The sequence below is a fragment of the Canis lupus genome, chromosome 2 (genome assembly GCF_011100685.1).
Source record: "Canis lupus familiaris isolate Mischka breed German Shepherd chromosome 2, alternate assembly UU_Cfam_GSD_1.0, whole genome shotgun sequence".
NCBI classification, from domain to species: domain Eukaryota; kingdom Metazoa; phylum Chordata; class Mammalia; order Carnivora; family Canidae; genus Canis; species Canis lupus.
Window position 1 is genome coordinate 43,507,966 of NC_049223.1, and position 23,689 is coordinate 43,531,654.

At 43.5% G+C, this 23,689-nt stretch overlaps 1 long non-coding RNA gene and 1 pseudogene across 1 annotated transcript; one reads left to right on the forward strand and one right to left on the reverse strand.

Moving 5' to 3' along the window:
* Positions 1 to 1,040: 1,040 nt before the first annotated feature.
* Positions 1,041 to 5,507, reverse strand: LOC111092278. The gene is made up of 2 exons (XR_005355535.1): positions 1,746 to 5,507; positions 1,041 to 1,194 (listed from the first exon to the last, which is right to left on the reverse strand). It is a non-coding gene; the product is annotated as an uncharacterized LOC111092278 (long non-coding RNA).
* Positions 5,508 to 5,630: 123 nt separating this feature from the next.
* Positions 5,631 to 7,137, forward strand: LOC100687542 (annotated as a pseudogene).
* The last annotated feature ends 16,552 nt before the right edge of the window (positions 7,138 to 23,689 follow it).

The following is a 23,689-nucleotide window of genomic DNA, read 5'->3' on the forward strand; positions in this document are numbered from 1 at the left end:
AAAGTTAGTCATTGCTTTGACTACCTCAGCATCACTTGTGTTGGCAAGTATTCACGTAAAAGAAGATATTCTTTGATAATGAATTGGCACTAAGTACGAGGTGAATATAAGCAAAATAGTTAAGTTCAGCACATCTATAGATGCAGCCTTTTGTAAGGCAAGTACAGTTTTGAAGATGGGCTATTAACTGAATCTTCACAGTACAATTAAAATTTTTACTTGATGAATATCATTATCATGGATAATATCAATATCCATATCATTGGAAAATGGCACTCCTGGGACTTCTATACTGAGTCTTCCTGTATTCAGCAGTGTCAGTTGTACCAGGGATTTAAATTAGCCTCTCAGTCGATAAGTGTTTTTTTCCCAGTCAGTGCAATACAAAAGATTTGTTTGATGTTTCAGTGGCTTTTATATTTTGGGTTTGGAAAAGCAGGGTACAAATAATTTTTGGCTTTTAAAGAGCTCATGACTTTGATGTTTAAAATATATGCTTTAAACAATATAAATTTTGTTATCTCACAGTTCTGGAGCCTAGGAGTGTGAAATCAAGGTGTTGGCAGGGCCATACCCTCTCTGAAGTCTCTGGGGGAAGAGGTTTCCTTCACTTTTCCTAGCTTTGGGTGGCTTCTGACAATCTTTAGCATCACTTGGTTTGTGGCAACATAACTCTAATCCCTGCCTCCATCTTCACATGGCTGCTTTCCCTGTGTGTGTCTGTTTGTTCCTGCTTTCTCTTCTTATGAGGACACTAGTCCTTGGATTAGGGCTTAATCTAGTATGACCCATCTTAGCTGATTACATCTGCAAAGACCTTATTTCCATAAAGTGACATCCTCAGGTTCAGGGTAGTCATGAATTTTGGGCCCACTATTTAACCAGGAGTACAGTATTCCATTCCTTTTTCTTTAAACTTTTTCTTTACTCTTGGGGCTCAAACTGATGCTACCATTTAAGTAACATGGTGAAACTATTTGAAAGAGTTCTACTGAATAAGACACAGCAAGTTAAAAACATCCATAAAGCCGAGAGGAAGATGTTTTCATTAAACTTTATGTATAGCTTTTTGCAGTTTTTTTGGAGTAGATTCCTTCCTTCCATGAGTTCATTACTTTCAACATCTTTATGTGCAGTGTAGCTCTGAACTGTTGAAAATCAGTTATTTGATCTCCCTAGGTTAAGCCAACTCCCCTTAAACATAAGAAAAATACATAGTTAATTTTAGCAAGAAATATTAAGTTACAAAATAATACTTCAGATACAAAAAATCTAGAAAAAGTTTTTAAGAATTAAAAAATATCATGAATCAAGATCTCAGCGTGTACTTAGTAATGTTTCCACAGAGGTGTAAGAAAAACTTGTGGGTTCCAAAAGCATGATTTACTGGATACTGTGCAGAAACCATAGCAAGTTTAACTGAAGATAGCCACCAAGAGCCCAGTAAGAATACAGAGAACAGAGTTAATCTTTGAAAATGCACAAAATGTATAGTCTGAAGCAGTTACCTTAGAATTTTTGTTTTGACCGAAGGACTAATTTGTTCATTCTGATATGTTCTAACCTGTTTATTTATCCCTCCACAGAACCACCTGTGGTGTGGGTTACAACCTGGGGCCTCGAATCTGAAATCTGATGAGGCTCCCTCTTCCTTAATTTTGTGGCTTAACTTGACGCATAGTTTAGGCAGAACAGGTGTCTCCTTTTGGATACTACAGAAGGAAGGGTGGGGTGCAGAGGCATACCCATAAAAATGGCCAAACCAGGAGGCAGGTGGGAAGACAGTCTCTCCATAAAGGCACTTTTACTTCAGTAAGAGGCTGGGAGTTGGCTTGGGAGTGTTGTAGGGACAAGGAGGAGTTATTTCGATGAAAGTGTTTTTTGCAGGCTGCAGAGAGAAATGAAGGGAGCTCACCTACACTGGGCCATCCACTGAGTCAGTGGGGCTGCTGTATGTCCTTACTGTCACAGGGTAGGTGAGGCATAGACATTATACCAAAGAGGCACATAGGGATTAGGCCCAGTAACCCTGCAATGATTTAGGAGTGGTTTCCTCTCTCAAGAAGGACAACAAGGAGGTCATTGGATAGAGGATGGCCGCAATGAGGGTGTGGAAGAAATCACTCCAAGGCCAGTGATGATCTGCATCTTGGTGTGCAAGTCACACATATAGATTGCAAAAAACCCCAGCAAGGATCATCTCATCCACTGTCAGGGAGGAGTATCCTGGTGTGGAGGTGCTGAAGCAGATCCGAATCACCAGCCACCATGTAATCTCAGCAAACAGGAGAATTGCCTTTAGGGGTGTGAAAAGTTGGTGCAGGCTGGTGGTGGGGAGGGCAGATGCAGGGCCCAAGAGGCACTGGGAATCTGCCATGGGGTGAGCCAGAGTCCCTAGGGGCACAGAAGATCTCGCGCATGGATTCAAGGATGTTGCACACTCTCTTGACCACACTCCAGCTGGGGAGGCCCCCCCTCCACCCCCGCACCTGCACCAATGAGGGAGTGAATCACCTTGCTACCTTAGAAATTTCTTAAAAAAAAACCACGATATACAAGCATATTTCATTAGCAGAGCAATAACATTATCACATCATGAAGTCTCTGGAAAACACTACAGATGCCTCAGAAAAAAAGTGACAAAAGCAGAAACATGTTGGTATTATAATGAAAGTAGTGTGAACTGAACCAATCCTCTAAGAGTTTCAGAGACTCTCGGGAATCTGGGCCCTAGTTAGAGAAGCAATGTCTAGGATAGATTGAATATACTCATATCAAATGACACTAATTATGGGCCCAGCCTGGCAAATGACAGTATTTAATATGGAGCATGACATTCTCCTCTGCAGCCAGCACTAAGGCCACTCCCACTCATTCACTAAGGCTACTGATCATATTTTATTTGTGTTTGTGTCATTATGTCTCTTTGTTCTTTTTTTTTTTTTCGTCTCTTTGTTCTTAAAAAAATGAACAATGCTCAACAAATGTTCATTGAAAAGAATTTGAACAACTTTATTTCAGTGGCGAACGTGGTGAAAATATTTTTAAGCCTTTAGTGCCCTCAGGTGGCACAATATTGCAAAGCAATGTAGAAAAATACTGCATGTATTATTATTAGCAGTAGTAGTATTTTTTAAATCTTGAGCCCAGTTTGAGTTTAGGTTGCTATTTCTAGGTATTAATTAGTCTTTTCTTCCACTCCAAATTATCTTGCATAAGTCAAATAAGTTATTTGGATATCTTCTATACCCACTTGCATTTCATGTTAATATAGGTTGAAATGTCAATATTTGTTACTAAATGGTTTCTCACTACAGTTATTCAGTTGACTAATCTACTATACTCCACCATTTCTTATTCTCCTGTGGCCAAGAAAAATTGAGTGGTTCACATTGTTGCAGTTAGTCTTCTGATGAGAGAGGTGAGTTGTATATTTGAGTCCTTTTCTTTCTTTCTTTCTTTCTTTCTTTCTTTCTTTCTTTCTTTCTTTCTTTCTTTCTTTCTTTCTTTCTTCTCTTTCTTTCTTCTTTCTTCTTTCTTTTCTTTCTTTCTTTCTCTTTCCTGTAGCATTCTTATGCTACCTTTGGGCTTTGATTTAATTCTTCACTATTTAACCTCTTTTTGGATCTTCATTTCTTTTGAGTGAGACATTTATTTCGTATTATGTATGTACAGAATATTTTTGTATCTTCATTTTGTATTTTTTCTTGTTACTGTCTCTTCCAAAATAGATGAGTTTTTTACTTTGTGAATCTGTAGGTTTGCACATTTCGATCCAAAAGAGCAAGGGTGACCCTACTCACAGGCAACTCTTAGATAAATAGAAAATGTTGGTGTTTTCCCCAGTTATTATTAAGGAATTCGGCAAATGTGATGACATGACATAAGGTGTATTGAGTTCCTTTTACTACTAAAGTTGTTAAAAATATTTCTAGATCATTCAATCACCCTGATGATCAGTGCAGTGGAAAGAATCAGGAGTGAAAAGAACCAGGAGTGAAATACTTGGTTTAGGAATACCCAGTCCAAGTTCAATTCATTGTGAAGAAGCTGGAGTGTATTTTTTCCCCTTTTCTGTGGATGTTCACTAAAGTGATTAAAAGGAAAGGTTGGAAGAATTAAAATTGTTTGTCTAGGGGAAAACTCTAGGGGAGAAGCATACCCAATTTATAATATGACTACTCTTCTATTATTTAAATATTTTGTTTTGTTACTTCAACAAGTATTTATGGAGAATTTAATATATATCAGCCACTGTCCTGGACTCTGGGAACATAAATAGGGGAGAGGAGAGCAAAGATAAAACCAAGATATTACTGTGATCTGCATAAAGGCATTTCAGAAAATTCCCTGCAAATATGTAAATTTCTCCTCCTTATTTTGAGAAATGTTAGCTGGATGGTGGAGGAAAGGGTGTTTCAATGCAAGAGCTAGTGTGTGAGCAGTATTAGAGGAATGTGTGTGGAGGAATGGGTAAAGGCCACTGTAGCAGACGGAAATTTTGACAATGAAAATATCTGCGATGTTGTCCTGGAGGCAGTGAGGAATTACTGAAGAGAGGTCATATGAGCAGATACATATATTTTAGAAAGATCACTTTGGCCACAGTGTAAAGAAAAGCTAGGAAGAGGGTACAATGAGAAATAGGGAGACAGTTCAGAGTGTTGGAATAATACTGGCAAAGAATGGAAAAGAAGTGAACTAAGACAATTGCAGTAGGAATGAAATTGAGGTGTTAAGGAGAGAGAGTCGCTAGGATTTTGTTAGTAAGAGAATCAAGAGGTCAAGGATATCGCTCTGTGCTTGGCTTAGGTGGTTGTGTCATCCGTTAAGAAACTGAGAGTGGTGCCTGGCTGGCTCAGTTGGAAGAGCATGCGATCCTTGATCTTGGGATGGTGGATTCAAACCCCACATCAGGTCTAAAAATAGAAAATCTTAAAAAAAAAAAAATAAATAAATTGAGAAGGAAGAGTGTATTTTGAGAGAAAAAGAGGGTCCACTTCAGATGTTGAATTTGAAGCATTCAAATGGCAATGTCTAGAAAGCAGTTAGTCATACAGATTTGGAATTCAGAAAGGGGTCACTGGAGAGAGAGACTAGCTAGCAAAATCTGGAGGGGGGTTGATCTTGGAGAGAAATGAATGGGACTGACTTAGTTTCCTATTTTGATGACTTCTAGTCTAAGTCAGGACCTAGTTAGGAACAGTTAAAACACCAGTAGAAAACCTGTCTTCCTGGGTGGAGAACCATTGAACAGAAAGTTAGGGGTGACTTCCAGAAGTAGATGATCCACAGAAGGAAAACTCCTGATTCTGCCTATAAATTCTGCTTAAATCCTTTGGATAGACTTAGGTTAGAGCCTTAGAGCCTGACCTGGGACAAGGTACTTCATAAAGCCTTAGGTTCTTCATTTTTATTTTTATTTATTTATTTATTTATTTATTTATTTATTTATTTATTTTTAAAGATTTATTTATTAGAGAGAGAGAGAGAGAGAACACAATCAGGGGAGGGGCAGAAGGAGAGGGAGAGAGAGAGTCCTCAAGCAGACTCCCTGCTGAGCATGGAGCCTGCCGTGGGGCTTGATCCCAGGACGCTGAGATCAGGACCTGAGCTAAAACCAAGAGTCAGAAGCTTAACCAACTGAGCCACCCAGATACTCCAGGTTCTTCATTTTTAAAACGCAAAAACTAATATTTTGCAGTGTGGTTTTGAGGAGCAGAAAATGCAATTGCTCATGCAGTGTTTCACACAGTGTCTTGCCATATAGTAGGCTCTCACTAAATGACTGTTTCATTAATCAGGATTCTGCTAGTGGCAAGTGACAGATCCTGATCTCAAGTTTGTCAAGCAGAAAAGGTGTTTGATCAATACTGAGGAAGAACAGGGGGTAGTCAGAGACTTATTGTCTCTAGCACTTCAGTGCTCTCTCCCCCTCTCCTACTCTCCTCCTCCTCTTTCATATACATCCTACCTTGTCCCCTGCGGTATTGTCCCTCCTTATTGTCCCTTTTGTTGATGGCTTCCTCCTTTGGGAGTGGGTGCAGGTGTGGATGTGGAGAAGCCTGGTGCAGAGCGGTCCAGGCTTATCTTCTCTGTGGTAGGAACAGAACAGCTTCCAAAGATGTCCATGTTCTAATCCCACAAACCTGTGGCTATGTTATCTCACATAGCATAAGACTGCAATTCGGGAGCATCTGAGTTGCGCCTCTGCCATTTTTCTAGCCCTCAGTCACGTGGGCCAGAGATGCTTCTGGAAGCAACAGCACAATGGCTGCCCAAGGAGAATCCCAAGTCCAGTTCAAACTTGTATTGGTTGGCGATGGTGGTACTGGAAAAACTATGTTCATGAAATGTCATCTGACTGGTGAACTCGAGAAGTATGTAGTCATCTTGGGTGTTGAGGTCCATCCCCTTATGTTTCATACCAAAAGAGGACCTATTAAGTTCAATATATGGGGTATGGCTGGTCAGGAGAAATCTGGGTAGAAAGATGGCTGTGACATCCAAGCTCAGTGTGCCATGATAACGTTTGATGTAACATCAGGGTTACTTACAAGAATGTGCCTAAGTGGCATAGAGATTTGGTACCAGTGTGTGAAAACATCCCCATTGTGCTGTGTGGCAACAGAGTGCACATGAAGGACAGAAAAGTTAAGGCAAAAATCTATTGTCTTCCACCAAAAGAAGAACCTTCAGTACCATGACATTTCTGCCAAAAGTAACCACAGCTATGGAAAGCCTTTCCTGTGGCTTGCTGGAGAACTAACTGGAGGCCCAAGCTTAGAGTCTGTTGCCATGCCTGCTCTTGCCCCTCCAGAGGTTGTCGTGGACTTAGCTTTGGCAGCACAGTATGAGCATGATCTAGACTTGCTTGGACAACTGCTCTCCTGGGGAAGGATGGTGCCCTGTGAGAAGGTACATCTGGAGCCCAGCATCAGGAGCCTCGTCTTACGGGCAACGGTCCTGCGATGTCAGTGGTGCAGCGTGTTTGGCACTTGATTATACAGCTGAGCAGAACATGCGCTTAATCTCTGGGACGGAGATGAATCGGCTTCAGAGTGAATGTGGCAGTTTAAACAGTACCTACATTTTTTGGACCCACACACTTAGCTGTTTTGGAATGCAGCTGTTTTCTTCCTGAGTTTCAAATATAAGACTACTATTGTCACATCACAATATCCTGTGGTGAAATCTCACATGTTATTGTTATTTCCATTCTCTTTCATTTATAACCAGAATAAAGTTGTATTTCAAATATAAAAAAAAAAAAAGACTGCAGATGAACAGGGATATTATCCTGGATTATCTACATTGGTCCAGTGTAGTCACAAGGACTCTTAAAAGTGGAAGGGCTGAGACGCCTGGGTGGCTCAGTGGTTGAGCGTCTGCCTTTGGCTTAGGGCATGATCCCAGGGTATGGGGATCGAGTCCCACATCTGGCTCCCCACAGGGAACCTGTTATTCCTTCTGCCTATGTCTCTGCCTCTCTCGTGAATATATAAATAAAATCTTTAAAAAGCTCAGGTCATGAATTCAGGGTCGTGGGATCAAGCCCCAGGTCAGGCTCCACACTCAGTGGGGAGTCTGCTTGAGATTGTCTCCCTTTGCCCCTCCCTCACCCCAGTCAGGCACACATGACTCTCTCTCTCTCTCTCAAAATAAATAAATAAATCTTTTTTTTTAAAGATTTATTTATTTATTCATGAGAGACACAGAGAGAGAAAGGCAGAGACACAGGCAGAGGGAGAAGCAGGCTCCATGTAGGGAGCTGGATGTGGGACTCGATCCCGGGACTCCAGAATCAGGCCCTGGGCCGAAGGCAGGCGCTAAACCACTGAGCCACCCAGGGATCCCCTAAATAAATAAATCTTAAAAAAAAAAGATGAATGAGAAGGAGGCAGGAGAGTACCAGGGAGATGTGGCTACTGGATGTCAGAGTGGTGGATGTGAGAAGGAATTGACCACTGTTACTAGCTTTGAAAATAGAGGAAGGGATCACAAGTGAAGGAGTGTGGACAGCCTCTGAAAGCTAGAAAAAGCAAGGAAATAGATTTTCCCCTAGAGCCTCCAGAACGAGTTCCTCTGTGCCACTGATTTTAGCCCAGTGAGACCAGTGTAAACTTCTGAAACCTATACAACTGTAAGATCATAGATTTGTGTTGTTTACACCTCCAAGTTTGTGATAGTTTGTTAAAGCTGTCATACGAAACACCATCCCAGCTTAGGTGGGGTGTTTTAGGTTTTGTGGAGCCTAAAACTAATGCAATTTGGGGGGCTCTCTTTAAGAAAACTTCAAAAGAAAGAGACTGTTCATTTAAGATTTTAAAAATTTGTTCATTTGAGAGAGAGAGGAAGCATGAGCAGGAGGGGCAGAGGGAGAGGGAGAATCCGACTCCCCGCTGAACAGGAGCCCTACATGGGGCTCTATCCCAGGACCCTGGGATCATGACTTGAGCAGAAGGCAGATGCTTAACTGACTGAGCCATCTAGGCACCCCTATACTATTATTCTTTAGGTGGAACAGAAAGACAATCCACTCTTCCCTCTAGTGTCCTTAACTGGAACAAATGGAAAGACTACTGAAGAAAGCATCCAAAATCCAGAAGCAGAGAGTGGCAGACTTCAGCAGACACCTGGACAGCCTCATGGGGCACTATGACATCCCCAGTCAGCTGGGTGAAGTAGCCTCCCCACCCAGGTTATGGAGAAGCCTTCCACCAAAGGCAAGCAGAAGGCAAAATCGGGGATACGCTTGGTGCCTGTTTTCTTCTAGAAATATTCTCTTATAAAACACTCTTGTGTCTTCTGCTGCGACAAGTGCTTTCCAAAGCAGTGTGGCCTTTTTCTGTAACTTGATTAAAAGTAAGACAGTCGTTGTAGCACGTGGGTGGCTCAGTTGGTTAAGTGTCCGCCTTCGGCTGCAGTCATAACTCCAGGGTCCTGGGACGGAGTCTCGCATTGGGCTCCACATCGGGCTCTCTCCTTGGTGGGGAGCCTTCTCCCTCTCCCTCTGCCTGCCACTCCCCCTGCTTGTGCATGCTGTGTCAAATAAATAAAATCTATTAAAAAATAAAGATGGTCCTTTTACTATAAAAAAAATTCTATCTGTCCATCTATCTATCATCTATCTATCTGCAGGAAGTTAACAAGGACCTGTGTAGACAGGTTAGGGCTGAGAGAGGACTACGGCCGAGGTGCATCCCAGCACAGGAAGGCAAGGTGTAGGGTATATGACAGGCAGTGAGCCGCGGGCAGCAGCGCCCAATAAGAGTAGAGCCACGTGGGGCACCTGGCCGGCTCAGCAGCTGAGTGTCTGCCTTCAGCTCAAGTTGTGATCCTGGGGTCCCGGGATCAAGTCTCGCATCACACTCCACCCAAGGACCCTGCTTCTCCCTCTGCCTGTGCCTCTGCCTCTCTCTCTGTGTCTCATGAATAAATAAATAAAATCTTAAGAAAAAAAAAAAAGAGTAGAGCCAGGTAATGAAGTAGAAAATGGTGTCAAATGCTGGCAAGTGGCTAGATAGAGATCACACTTAAAGAGTCAAAGGCCTGACATCAATGGCTAACCACTTAAGAACGCTTTGGGAAACGTTAAGGTCATTAACACTGGGTTTGGAGAAACTTTGGTTTGAATCCTGACTGGCGGCCCGCGTCCATCTCTTCATGGCTGACGGTGCTGCCTCCCTCCGCCAACATGTACGCTCCGCACAACCAGATCAAATTCCTAAAGCTGCCGTCTCCATCTCTGAAGGCCAGGTGGACACACTGCCTCTCACCAGTATGGGCACCTGGCCGCCGTCGTCGTCCCCTCAGGGGCCCGGGGGACCTTACAGGACACGCACAGGACCTGCCTCGACGTCTCCAACGAGCCTCAGTGGTCGGCGGAGCCCGCTGGCACCGAGCCCTGCCCGCTCCACTGAGGAAGCCGCTCGGGAGTCACCCCCTCGCCCGGCTCCTCTCGCCGCGGCCCCGCCGCCCCCACGGCCGCCCCGCCGGGAGGGAGCCCCTGCCGGCCGCTGCCGCCCCGCCCGGAAGAGGGCCGCGGGGGACGGGGGGCGGAGGTCACGGGAGGTCATGACCTCGGGCCGACCCCTGGGAGGCGCCTCGCCGGTGCGGCCTGAGGGGGCCTCGCGCGGTGGAGACGTCGGGGTGGGGGCCTGGCGCTCGGAGGCGCCGCGGGACCGCACAGCCCGGCCTAGCGGGGGCGTCCGCCCCCCCCCCCGGCCCCGCCCCGCGCTGGTTTGCAAACCAACCCCCTCCCCCCGCCTTTGCTTTCTCTGAAGAAGGCCCAGTGTCCTCAGGCCGGCGCGTCCTGTCCTCTTCCCGCCCTTTAGTCTCTCCGCTCAGCCTACAAACTTTTCCGGGTCTTGTCTTTTTCTTTTTTGCTCTGAGTGGTTGGGTCGTTCTGGGCGTGGAGCGGCGGGAGGTGCGTGTCGTTTCGGTTGGGTTTGCTGCGGGCATTTGGGCTTGGGTGGGCTTTTGGTCTGGAGTGGGAGGGCTTCTGACGCTTTCTTAGCTGCGCTGCTCTTCTCTCTCGTATCTTTCTTTCGGTCTTTTCGGTCTTTTCCTCTTTTCTTTTCTCGTGTCGCGTTCGTGCTTATGTTCCTTCCTCCCTTTCCTTTTTCCTTCCTTTCTTTTTCTTTTTCTTTTTTCCCTGATTTTATTTATTTCTATGACCGAAGGGGTGGGGAGTGGCAGGCAGAGGGAGAGGGAGAAGCAGGCTCCCGCCGAGCAGGGGGCGGCCGCGGGACCCCACCCACGGCCGGAGATCAAGCCCCGAACTGGAGGCAGCTGCTTAACCAGCTGAGCCACCCAGGCCCCTGTCGAGGCTTCTATATCCGAAAAAGAAACAGCTTTTCACAGAACCTGCCTCTTCTTCCCTCTGGTGGTTGTTGGTTAGCAACAGGAGCGATTCTTCAGGGTGGGGTCTCGGATGGGTTAGGAGGTGAGCCTCAGACTTCCACCTCACCCGCTGCTCTGACACGTCTGAATTTTTTCATAGTCACAGCCTAATCCCCCAGGCCTGGAGTCATGGGTTCCTTTTTTTTGGAACCATATAAAATTTTTAGTTGCTCATGTAAAAAAAAAAAAAGGTTGAAATTAGCATTTTTCATATCATTTCATCTAAAATCTTTCTTTTTTTTTGAATTGGAGCTCAATTTGCCAACATATAGCATAATACCCAGTGCTCATCCCATCATCCCGTCAAGTGCCCCACTCAGTGCCTGTCACCCAGTCCCATGCCAGCCCACCTCCCTTTCCACTACCCCTTGTTTGTTTCCAGAGTTAGGAGTCTTTCATGTTGTCTCCCTCTCTGATATTTCCCACTCATTTCCTCTCCTTTCCCCTTTATTCCCTTTCACTATTTTTTATATTCCCCAAATGAATGAGACCATATAATGTTTGTCCTTCTCCGACTGACTTACTTCACTCAGCATAATACCCTCCAGTTCCATCCATGTTGAAGCAAATGGTGGGTATTTGTCGTTTCTAATGGCTGAGGAATATTCCGCTGTATATATAGACCACAGCTTCTTTATCCATTCATCTTTCGATGGACACCGAGGCTCCTTCCACAGTTTGGCTATTGTGGACTTCGCTGCTGTAAACATTGGGGTGCAGGTGTTCTGGCGTTTCACTGCATCTGTATCTTTGGGGTAAATCCCTAGCAGTGCAAATGCTGGTTCGTAGGGCAGATCTATTTTTTACTCTTTGAGGAACCTCCACACAAGTTTCCAGAGTGGCTGCACCAGTTCACACTCCCAGCAACAGTGCAAAAGGGTTCCCATTTCTCACATCCTCTCCAACATTTGTTGTTTCCTGTCTTCCTAATTTTCCCCATTCTCACAGATGTAGGGTGGTATCTCTTGGTGGTTTTGATTTGTATTTCCCTGATGGCAAGTGATGCGGAGTATTTTCTCATGTCCTTGTTGGCCATGTGTATGTCTTTTTTGGTGAAATGTCTGTTCATGTCTTTTGCCCATTTCATGATTGGATTGTTTGTTTCTTGGATGTTGAGTTTAATCATTTCTTTATAGATCTTGGAAACTAGCCCTTTATCTGATAGGTCATTTGCAAATATCTTCTCCCATTCTGTAGGTTGTCTTTTAGTTTTGTTGACTGTTTCTTTTGCTGTGCAGAAGGTTTTTATCTTGATTAAGTCCCAATAATTCATTTTTGCTTTTGTTTCTTTTCCCTTCATGGATGTATCTTGCAAGAAGTTGCTGTGGTCAAGTTCAAAAAGGGTGCTGCCTGTGTTCTCCTCTAGGATTTTGATGGATTCTTGTCTCCCATTTAGATCTTTCATCCATTTTGCGTTTATCTTTGTGTATGGTGTAAGAGAGTGGTCTAGTTTCATTCTTCTGCATGTGGATGTCCAATTTTCCCAGCACCATTTATTGGAGAGACTGTCTTTTTTCCAGTGGATAGTCTTTCCTGCTTTGTCGAATATTAGTTGAGCATAGAGTTAAAGGCCCATTTCTGGGTTCTCTCTTCTGTTCCATTGATCTATGTGTCTGTTTTTGTGCCAGTACCACACTGTCTTGATGACCACAGCTTTGTAGTACAACCTGAAATCTGGCATTGTGATGCCCCCCCAGATATGGTTTTCTTTTTCAATATTCCCCTGGCTATTCGGGGTCTTTTCTGATTCCACACAAATCTTAAGATGATTTCCAACTCTCTGAAGAAAGTCCATTGTATTTTGATAGGGATTGCATTGAATGTGTACATTTCCCTGGGTAGCATTGACATTTTCACAATATTAATTCTTCCAATCCATGAGCATGGAATATTTTTCCATCTTTTTGTGTCTTCCTCAATTTCTTTCAGAAGTGTCCTATAGTTTTTAGGGTATAGATCCTTTGCCTCTTTGGTTAGGTTTATTCTTAGGTATCTTATGCCTTTGGGTGCAATTGTAAATGGGATTGACTCTTTAATTTCTTTTTTTCAGTCTCATTGTTAGTGTATAGAAATGCCACTGATTTCTGGGCATTGATTTTGTATCCTGCCATGCTGCCAAATTGCTGTATGAGTTCTAGCGATCTTGGGGTGGAGTCTTTTGGGTTTTCTATGTACAGTATCATGTCATCTGCAAAGAGGGAGAGTTTGACTTCTTCTTTGCCAACTTGAATGCCTTTAATGTCTTTTTGTTGTCTGATTGCTGAGGCTAGGACTTCTAGTACTATGTTGAATAGCAGTGGTGAGAGTGGACATCCCTGTCTTGTTCCTGATCTTAGGGGAAAGGCTTCCAGTGCTTCCCTATTGAGAATGATATTTGCTGTGGGCTTTTCATAAGATGGCTTTTAAGATGTTGAGGAATGTTCCCTCTATCCCTACACTCTGAAGAGTTTTGATCAGGAATGGATGCTGTATTTTGTCAAATGCTTTCTCTGCATCTATTGAGAGGGTCATATGGTTCTTGTTTCTTCTCTTGTTGATATGATCTATGACATTGATGGCTTTACGAGTGTTGACCCAGCCTTGCACCCCGGGGATAAATCCCACTTGGTCATGGTGAATAATCTTTTTTTTTTTTTTTAATAATCTTCTTAATGTACTGTTGGATCCTATTGGCTAGTATCTTGTTGAGAATTTTTGTATCTGTGTTCATCAGGGATATTGGTCTATAATTCTCCTTTTTGGTGAGGTCTTTGTCTGGTTTTGGAATTAAGGTGATGCTGGCCTCATAGAATGAGTTTGGAAGTACTCCATCTCTTTCTATCTTTTGGAACAGCTTTAGTAGAATAGGTATTGCTTTTTCTTTAAACATTTGATAGAATTCCCCTGGGAAGCCATCTGGCCTGGACTTTTGTGTCTTGGAGGTTTTTGATGACTGCTTCAATTTCCTCCCTGATTATCGACCTGTTCAGGTTTTCTATTTCTTCCTGTTCCAATTTTGGTAGTTTGTGGTTTTCCAGAAATGCGTCCATTTCTTCTAGATTGCCTAATTTATTGGCGTATAGCTGCTCATAATATGTTTTTAAAATAGTTTGTATTTCCTTGGTATTGGTGGTGATCTCTCCTTTTTCATTTGTGCTTTATTAATTTGAGTCTTTTTTGTTTTTAATAAGGCTAGCTAATGGTTTATCTATCTTATTAATTCTTTCAGCGAAATAACTCCTGGTTTTGTTGATCTCTTCCACAGTTCTTCTGGTCTCTATTTTATTGAGTTCTTCTTGAATCTTTATTAACTCTCTTCTTCTGCTGGGTGTGGATTTTATTTGCTATTCTTTCTCCATTTTCTTTAGGTACAAGGTTAGCTTTAGTATTTGAGTTTTTTTTAATGTTTTTTTGATGGATGCTTGTATTGCGATGTATTTCCCTCTCAGGACTGCTTTCGCTGTAGCCCAAAGATTTTTAATGGTTGTATCTTCATTCTCATTAGTTTCCATGAATCTTTTTAATTCTCTAATTTCCTGGTTGACCCTTTCATCTTTTAGTAGGATGCTCTTTAACCTCCACGTGTTTGAATGTCTTCCAAATTTCTTCTTGTGATTGAGTTCTAGTTTCAAAGCATTATGGTCTGAAAATATGCAGGGGACAATCCCAGTCTTTTGGTATTGGTTGAGACCTGATTTGTGACCCAGTATATGGTCTATTCTGGAGACAGTTCCATGTGCACTTGAGAAGAATGTGTATTCAGTTGCATTTGGATGTAAAGTTCTGTAAATATCTGTGAAATCCATCTGGTCCAGTGTATCATTTAAAGCTCTTGTTTCTTTTTTTTAATGTTTTTTATTTTTTTAAAGATTTATTTATTTATTTATGATAGACATAGAGAAAGAGAGAGAGAGAGAGGGGCAGAGACACAGGAGGAGGGAGAAGCAGGCTCCATGCCGGGAGCCCGACGTGGGACTCAATCCCGGGACTCCAGGATCACGCCCCGGGCCAAAGGCAGGCGCTAAACCGCTGAACCACCCAGGGATCCCCCAAGCTCTTGTTTCTTTGGAGATGTTGTGGTTTGAATATCTGTCATTTACAGAAAGCACCGTGTTGAAGTCTTCCAGTATAATTGTATTATTATTTAAGTATGTCTTAACTTTGGTTATTAATTGATATATTTGGCAGCTCCCACGTTAGGGGCATAAATATTCATGATTGTTAGGTCCTCTTGTTACATATACCCCTTAAGTATGATATAGTGTCCCTCTTCATCTCTCACTACAGTCTTTGGGATAAACTTTAATTTATCTGATATGAGGATGGCTACCCCTGCTTTCTTTTGAGGACCATTTGAATGGTAAATGGTTCTCCAACCTTTTATTTTCAGGCTGTAGGTGTCCTTATGTCTAAAATGAGTCTTTTGTAGACAGCAAATAGATGCGTCTTGCTTTTTTATCCAGTCTTAAACCCTGTGCCTTTTGATGGGATCATTAAGCCCATCACATTCAGAGTTACTATTGAAAGATATGAATTTAGTGTCATCATAATACCTATTCAGTCCCTGTTTTTGTGCATTGTTTCCTTGGACTTCCTCTTTCTTTTAGAGTCCCCCTTAATATTTCGTGCAGAGCTGGTTTGGTGGTCACATATTCTTTCAGTTTCTGCCTATCTTGGAAGCTCTTTATCTCTCCTTCTATTCTGAATGAGAGCCTTGCTGGATAAAGTATTCTTGGCTGCAGGTTGTTCTTCTCATTTAGGACCCTGAATATATCCTGCCAACCCTTTCTGGCCTGCCAGTTCTCTGTGGAGAGGTCTGCTGTTAACCTAATATTTCTCCTCATATAGGTTAGGGATCTCTTGTCTCTTGCTGCCTTAAGGATCTTCTCTTTATCTTTGGAATTTGCAAGTTTCACTATTAGATGTTGGGGTGTTGAACAGTTTTTATTGATTTTAGGGGGGGACCTCTCTATCTCCAGGATCTGAATGCCTGTTTCCCTCCCCAAGTTAGGGAACTTCTCAGCTATGATTTGTTCAAATACACTTTCTGGTGTAAGTGTATTTAATTGGCGCCCTCTGGAACCCCAATTAAACATAGATTTTTCCTTCTGAGGCTGTCATTTATTTCCCTTAACCTTTCTTCATGATCTTTTAATTGTTTTTCTCTTTTTTCCTCACCTTCCTTCCTTGCCATCAATTTGTCTTCTATGTCACTCACTTGTTCTTTTACCTCATTAACCCTCGTCGTTAGGACCTCCAATTTTTATTGCATCTCATTTAGTTGATTTTTAATTTCAGCCTGATTAGATCTAAATTCTGCAGTCATGAAGTGTCTTGAATCCTTTTTTCCAGAGCCACCAGTAGCTTTATAATTGTGCTTCTGAATTGGCTTTCTGATATCGAATTATAATCCAAATTCTGTAACTCTGTGGCAGAGAGGACTGTTTCTGATTCTTTCTTTTGTGGTGAGTTCTTTCTAGTCATTTTGCTCAGTGCAGAGTGGCTAAAAAGTTGTACTGGATAAAGGAAGGAAAAAAAAGAGGAAAAAAAGGGGAAAAAAAACAACAAAAAAGAAGAAGAAAAAAGAACAAAAAACAAAAACAAAAAACAAGGAGGGGTATCCTCTGGTTCTATACATTGTAAATCCCTCAACTTCCCCTAGAGCTTTCCAGCGCTGCTCAGTCAAGAACTTGCTCTTCCCCTGTCCTTCCAGCTGGTCTTCTGGGGGAGGGGCTGCTACGCTGATTCTCAGGTGTGTGCACCTGGGGGAGCTGCCCCGCCCCCTGCCAGGTGCACGGCTCAATGGGAGCTGTTAATCCTGCGAGGTTCCTGCTCCCTGGCGGCCCTGCTCAGTCCCAGGCACAAGGTGACACCAGGAGGAACAACAACAGTGGCAGCGGCCAGCTCGCCAGCCCTGGAGTCAGCTCCCGCAGTAACCACCGCAGGCTCCCAGTCCTTAGGGGCCTGGATGCTCTGGGGGCGGGGGGGGGGGGGGCGCTGACCTGCACAGCTGGCAGGGGTAGAGCACCAGGGGCAGGAGCCCTCGCTGTCCTGGGCCCTCCCGGCCTCTGCCTGTCCCCGGGGGAGTGCAGGATCCCGGCTGTGTCCCCCAGCGCCCTGGGCTCCGGCGCCTGTGCTGCTGGAATCGTTCTGGGGCCATGCAGCCACCTCCGCACGGAGTGGCCGCCTGAGCTGCTCCCAGGCCCTTTGGGGAGCTTGGCCCGCGGGGTGTGGCCTGCTCTCTCCAGGGTGCACTTCCTCTGTTAGTGACCCCGGGGACCTGGGGGCTCCACTGCCCCTCCTGGGATCCTGCCCAAGTTCCCTGCAAGGGCCTCTCCCTTCGGGAAGATTGGTAAAGCTCCTGCTTCTCTGGGACGGGGCTTTCCTGTCCTGGGGGCTCTCGCCACCCCCCTTAGCCCGGCTCCTCCGGGGGCCTCTTCCCCAATGGATTCTTTTTTATTTTTTATTTTCCATCTTCCTACCTTGTTAGAAGCATGAACTCTTCTCACTGTAGCATTCTAGCGGTTCTCTCTTTAATTCTCAGGCCGAATTCGTAGGTTTTCAGGATGATTTGAAAGTTATCTAGGTAAGTTGTTGGGGACAGATGACTTGGGGACCCTACTCTTCCACCATCTATCCCCGCCCCCCCTTGGGTTCTTTCTTGTTCCTTTGCTTCAACATCTAACCTTGCACCTCTGCAAGAAACACCTCTGTCTTCTCTAGGCAGGATTGGGTAGCTCTCAAGGCATTTGGGGAATTGCAATAAAAATAGATGTTAAGGGCTATCATTTATTAATTGCTTACTACATGTTAGGCATTGTGCCAAGCATTCTTTCTATATTGCTTCATTTAAATGTATAACTCTCAAATCCCTTGTCAAGCGTGCTGTTTGTTTACATATTTATGTTCCCCAGTAGATAGAAAACTTCTAGAGGTCAGGGCTAGGTGGTCTTGATTTGTATACTCCCAGCATGGAATATAGGGCCTGCACATAATGGGAATTCCAGCATTATGAAATGTTTGCTTTGACATGAGGGTCTAACCCATGAGGGTCCTAATTGTGAGGGAGCCAATATTCCTCAACTTGACCCAGAACAAGGCAACCTTCTGGCTCAAGGGTTGGCAAAAGTTTTCTCTAAATACCCAGATAGTAAATATTTTTGACTTTGTAGGTTATTTGCCCACTCTCTTGTAGTTACTTTACTTATGTAATGAGAAAGCAATCCTAGAAAACATGGAAACAAATGAGTGTGGATGTTTTTAATAAAGCTTTATTTACAAAAACAATTGGCCACTGTCACTGTGCATTGCTAAACTCATATCTGCAACCTATCAGCTAGTTTAGAACATGAACTTTCCAAGTGTCCAAGTGTAAAGAGCAGAGAGGTACTTTTCATCCTCCTATTTGTCTCCCAGTGACTTGAAGATTTCTGGAGAGCATTCTGATTTTAGAATGCTTATATCTAGAGGAGGGGCAAGATGGCGGAAGAGTAGGGTCCCCAAATCACCTGTCCCCACCAAATTACCTAGATAACCTTCAAATCATCCCGAAAATCTACGAATTCGGCCTGAGATTTAAAGAGAGACCAGCTGGAATGCTACAGTGAGAAGAGTTCGCGCTTCTATCAGGTAGGAAGACGGGGAAAAAAAAAAAGAAACAAAAGGCCTCCAAGGGGGAGGGGCCCCGCGAGGAGCCGGGCTGAGGCCGGGGCGAGTGTCCCCAGGACATGAGAGCCCCGACCCGGAGAAGCAGGAGCTGCACCAACCTTCCTGGGCGGAAAGGGGCTCGCGGGGAGTTGGAGCAGGACCCCGGGAGGGCGGGGATGCCCTCGGGCTCCCGGGGACAGTAACAGACACCTGCGCCCCGGGAGAGTGCGCCGAGCTCCCTAAGGGCTGCAGCGCGCACACCTTGACCTGAGAGCAGCTCGGAGGGGCTCGGGGGCGGCTCCGCGGGGAGGGGGCTGCGGGGCGGAGCGCGAATCCAACAGCGCAGGCCCCGGAGCACAGGGCGCCCCGACACAGCCCAGGATCCGGCCTTCCCCCGGGACAGGCAGAGGCTGGGAGGGCCCAGGACAGCAAGGACGCTCCTGCCCCGAGCTGAGCAGATCAGCGGCCCCGCCCCGGAGCCTCCAGGCCCTGCAGACGGAGAGCTCAGTAGTTCCTGCGGGAGATGAATCCGGGTTTCCAGACCTGGCCTCCGCCACTGGGGTTGTTCCTCCAGGGGCCTCACGGGGTAAACAACCCCCACTGAGCCCTGCACCAGGCAGGGGGCAGAGCAGCTCCCCCAAGTGCTCACACCTGAAAATCAGCACAACAGGCCCCTCCCCCAGAAGACCAGCTAGACGGACAAGTTCCAGGCTAAGTCAAGGGACTTAAAGTACACAGAATCAGAAGATACTCCCCCGTGTTTTTTTTTTTTTTTTTTTTTGATTTCTGATTGCTTCCCCCACCCTTTTCCCCCCTTTCTTTCTTTTTCATTCTTTTTCTTCTCTTTTTTCCTTCCTTTTTTCTTTTTTCTTTTTCTCTTTTCTTTCCTTCTTTCTCTCTCTTTTTCTCCTTTTCCCAATACAACTTGTTTTTGGCCACTCTGCACTGAGCAAAATGACTAGAAGGAAAACCTCACCTCAAAAGAAAGAATCAGAAACAGTCCTCTCTCCCACAGAATTAAAAATCTGGATTACAATTCAATGTCAGAAAGCCAATTCAGAAGCACTATTATACAGCTACTGGTGGCTCTAGAAAAAAGTATAAAGGACTCAAGAGACTTCATGACTGCAGAATTTAGATCCAATCAGGCAGAAATTAAAAATCAATTGAATGAGATGCAATCCAAACTAGAAGTCCTAACGACGAGGGTTAACGAGGTGGAAGAACGAGTGAGTGACATAGAAGACAAGTTGATGGCAAAGAGGGAAACTGAGGAAAAAAGAGACAGACAATTAAAAGACCATGAGGATAGATTAAGGGAAATAAACGACAGCCTGAGGAAGAAAAACCTACATTTAATTGGGGTTCCCGAGGGCGTCGAAAGGGTCAGAGGGCCAGGATATGTATTTGAACAAATCATAGCTGAAAACTTTCCTAATCTGGGAAGGGAAACAGGCATTCAGATCCAGGAAATAGAGAGATCCCCCCCTAAAATCAATAAAAACCGTTCAACACCTCGACATTTAATAGTGAAGCTTGCAAATTCCAAAGATAAAGAGAAGATCCTTAAAGCAGCAAGAGACAAGAAATCCCTGACTTTTATGGGGAGGAGTATTAGGGTAACAGCAGACCTCTCCACAGAGACCTGGCAGGCCAGAAAGGGCTGGCAGGATATATTCAGGGTCCTAAATGAGAAGAACATGCAACCAAGAATACTTTATCCAGCAAGGCTCTCATTCAGAATGGAAGGAGAGATAAAGAGCTTCCAAGACAGGCAGGAACTGAAAGAATATGTGACCTCCAAACCAGGTCTGCAAGAAATTTTAAGGGGGACTCTTAAAATTCCCCTTTAAGAAGAAGTTCAGTGGAACAATCCACAAAAACAAGGACTGAATAGATATCATGGTGACACTAAACTCGTATCTGTCAATAGTAACTCTGAACGTGAATGGGCTTAATGACCCCATCAAAAGGTGCAGGGTTTCAGACTGGATAAAAAAGCAGGACCCATCTATTTGCTGTCTACAAGAGACTCATTTTAGACAGAAGGACACGTACAGCCTGAAAATAAAAGGCTGGAGAACCATTTACCATTCAAATGGTCCTCAAAAGAAAGCAGGGGTAGCCATCCTTATATCAGATAAACTAAAATTTATCCCGAAGACTGTGGTGAGAGATGAAGAGGGACACTATCTCATACTTAAAGGATCTATCCAACAAGAGGACTTAACAATCCTCAATATATATGCCCCGAATGTGGGAGCTGCCAAATATTTAAACCAATTAATAACCAAAATGAAGAAATACTTAGATAATAATACACTTATACTATACTTGGTGACTTCAATCTAGCTCTTTCTACCCTCGATAGGTCTTCTAAGCACAACATCTCCAAAGAAACGAGAGCTTTAAATGATACACTGGACCAGATGGATTTCACAGATATCTACAGAACTATACATCCAAACTCAACTGAATACACATTCTTCTCAAGTGCACATGGAACTTTCTCCAGAATAGACCACATACTGGGTCACACATCAGGTCTGAACCGATACCAAAAGATTGGGATCGTCCCCTGCATATTCTCAGACCATGATGCCTTGAAATTAGAACTAAATCACAACAAGAAGTTTGGAAGGACCTCAAACACGTGGAGGTTAAGGACCATCCTGCTAAAAGATGAAAGGGTCAACCAGGAAATTAAGGAAGAATTAAAAAGATTTATGGAAACTAATGAGAATGAAGATACAACCGTTCAAAATCTTTGGGATGCAGCAAAAGCAGTCCTAAGGGGGAAATACATCGCAATACAAGCATCCATTCAAAAACTGGAAAGAACTCAAATACAAAAGCTAACCTTACACATAAAGGAGCTAGAGAAAAAACAGCAGATGGACCCTACACCCAGCAGAAGAAGAGAGTTAATTAAAATTCGAGCAGAACTCAACGAAATCGAGACCAGAAGAACTGTGGAACAGATCAACAGAACCAGGAGTTGGTTCTTTGAAAGAATTAATAAGATAGATAAACCATTAGCCAACCTTATTAAAAAGAAGAGAGAGAAGACTCAATTAATAAAATCATGAATGAGAAAGGAGAGATCACTACCAACACCAAGGAAATACAAACGATTTTAAAAACATATTATGAACAGCTATACGCCAATAAATTAGGCAATCTAGAAGAAATGGACGCATTCCTGGAAAGCCACAAACTACCAAAACTGGAACAGGAAGAAATAGAAAACCTGAACAGGCCAATAACCAGGGAGGAAATTGAAGCAGTTATCAAAAATCTCCAAGACACAGAGTCCAGGGCCAGATGGCTTCCCAGGGGAATTCTATCAAATGTTTAAAGAAGAAATCATACCTATTCTCCTAAAGCTGTTTGGAAGATAGAAAGAGATGGAGTACTTCCAAATGCGTTCTATGAGGCCAGCATCACCTTAATTCCAAAACCAGACAAAGACCCCACCAAAAAGGAGAATTACAGACCAATATCCCTGATGAACATGGATGCAAAAATTCTCAACAAGATACTGGCCAATAGGATCCAACAGTACATTAAGAAAATTATTCACCATGACCAAGTAGGATTTATCCCCGGGACATAAGGCTGGTTCAAAACTCGTAAAACAATCAATGTGATTCATCATATCAGCAAGAGAAAAACCAAGAACCATATGATCCTTCATTAGATGCAGAGAAAGCATTTGACAAAATACAGCATCCATTCCTGATCAAAACTCTTCAGAGTGTAGGGATAGAGGGAACATTCCTCAATATCTTAAAAGCCATCTACAAAAAGCCCACAGCAAATATCATTCTCAATGGGGAAGCACTGGGAGCCTTTCCTCTAAGATCAGGAACAAGACAGGGATGTCCACTCTCACCACTGCTATTCAACATAGTATTGGAAGTCCTATCTTCAGCAATCAGGCAACAAAAAGACATTAAAGGCATTCAAATTGGCAAAGAAGAAGTCAAACTCTCCCTCTTCGCGGATGACATGATACTGTACATAGAAAACCCAAAAGCCTCCACCCCAAGATTGCTAGAACTCATACAGCAATTTGGTAGTGTGGCAGGAGACAAAATCAATGCCCAGAAATCAATGGCATTTCTATACACTAACAATGAGACTGAAGAAAGAGAAATTAAGGAGTCAATCCCATTTACAATTGCAGCCAAAAGCATAAGATACCTAGGAATAAACCTAACCAAAGAGGTAAAGGATCTATACCCTAAATAGGGTATAGGACACTTCTGAAAGAAATTGAGGAAGACACAAAGAGATGGAAAAATATTCCATGCTCATGGATTGGCAGAATTAATATTGTGAAAATGTCAACGTTACCCAGGGAAATGTACACGTTTAATGCAATCCCTATCAAAATACCATGGACTTTCTTCAGAGAGTTAGAACAAATTATTTTAAGATTTGTGTGGAATCAGGAAAGACCCCGAATAGCCAGGGGAATTTTAAAAAAGAAAACCATATGTGGGGGCATCACAATGCCAGATTTCAGGTTGTACTACAAACCTGTGGTCATCAAGACAGTGTGGTACTGGCACAAAAACAGACACATAGATCAGTGGAACAGAATAGAGAACCCAGAAGTGGACCCTGAACTTTATGGTCAACTAATATTCGATAAAGGAGGAAAGACTATCCATTGGAAGAAAGACAGTCTCTTCAATAAATGGTGCTGGGAAAATTGGACATCCACATGCAGAAGAATGAAACTAAACCACTCTCTTTCACCATACACAAAGATAAACTCAAAATGGATGAAAGATCTAAATGTGAGACAAGATTCCATCAAAATCCTAGAGGAGAACACAGTCAACACCCTTTTTGAACTTGGCCACAGTAACTTCTTGCAAGATACATCCTGAAGGCAAAAGAAACAAAAGCAAAAATGAACTATTGGGACTTCATCAAGATTAGAAGCTTTTGCACAGCAAAGGATACAGTCAACAAAACTCAAAGACAACCTACAGAATGGGAGGAGATATTTGCAAATGACGTATCAGATAAAGGGCTAGTTTCCAAGATCTATAAAGAACTCATTAAACTCAACACCAAAGAAACCAACAATCCAATCATGAAATGGGCAAAAGACATGAAGAGAAATCTCACAGAGGAAGACATA